This window comes from Penaeus monodon, chromosome 22, assembly GCF_015228065.2.
Source record: "Penaeus monodon isolate SGIC_2016 chromosome 22, NSTDA_Pmon_1, whole genome shotgun sequence".
Classification (NCBI taxonomy): Eukaryota; Metazoa; Arthropoda; class Malacostraca; order Decapoda; family Penaeidae; genus Penaeus; species Penaeus monodon.
Window position 1 is genome coordinate 23,238,175 of NC_051407.1, and position 1,033 is coordinate 23,239,207.

At 33.9% G+C, this 1,033-nt stretch overlaps 1 protein-coding gene across 1 annotated transcript in view; it reads left to right on the plus strand.

Moving 5' to 3' along the window:
- The window catches only part of LOC119587013 (rho GTPase-activating protein 21-like), a gene marked incomplete at its 5' end in the record, with an annotated part of 201,687 nt that overhangs the window by 194,363 nt on the left and 6,291 nt on the right, over nucleotides 1-1,033 (plus strand).

Here is a 1,033-nt window from a genome sequence, read left to right on the forward strand (position 1 = left end):
GTTTGATGTCATTCATTGTTATTTTAGTACTTCTTAACTGCATGTATTTAGCCAGGCTTTTTACTTTAGAGGATGTAATTGATGTGATGGCTTGGCAAATAATCGGGATTTAACATGAAATCTGAGTTTTAGAGTCACAAGTCCATTGAAGCTTCTTCTGAATTGTGGATTGGCTTGATATCTCTTTGCAAAAATACATTCTCTTGCTGATCATTATGTTTAGCACTCGTTTCATGTCAGTGTAATCGGTATAATGAATATTCCATTTTCTGTGGGATATGCATGTCAGCCTTAGAGTTTTGAATTTAATCTCTTTTGAACTATGTTAACTAATAATATATACTATTTCTGCTGGCTATATCAGATCCTGTGGGTTGCAGTTAATGAATAATAGTGTATTAATTGGAGAAAGCTGTTGGTAGTAGAATTAATGCAATTAACTCTACAATTTAAAAAATCTTAGTGCTTGTTTGACAGTGTGTGTCTGCTGTTAGTATACTTGACGTGCTTTATTGATAATCTTAACACATTTATGGTCTTCACACTTAACAAACTAACAATACTAACATGATACAAATGATATCTTATAACAGAGCCTTCCTAGTACCCTGGCTGCATAGAACACTTGGAATGTATCTGCTTCCATGAGGTATTTTGCCTTTAGGGCTGTTTAGAGGTGATTCTATCCCCCAAACCTTTGCTGGTTGTATGCTGCATGATTGTTTATTCATTATATGTGAAATGCATGACGCAATCACATATTTATGCATATGTAGATTTAATTAAAGGCATTTACCATACTCAGACATGTATGATCAATTCTTGCATGTTGCAGCATATTAATATTGGACTTTATAGCAACCCTTCTCAATTTTCTGTTTTGTGTGTTTAGGAGAGAGTGAGTGGATTTCAAGGTTGTTTCACTCTTACTTATGTGTAGATACTAGGATATTCTGTACAAGCCTAGGATTTTGTATGTGTGCTGTTTGATTCTTGTATGTAAGCAGTAATACAGAGAATGTGGTTTTGTAAA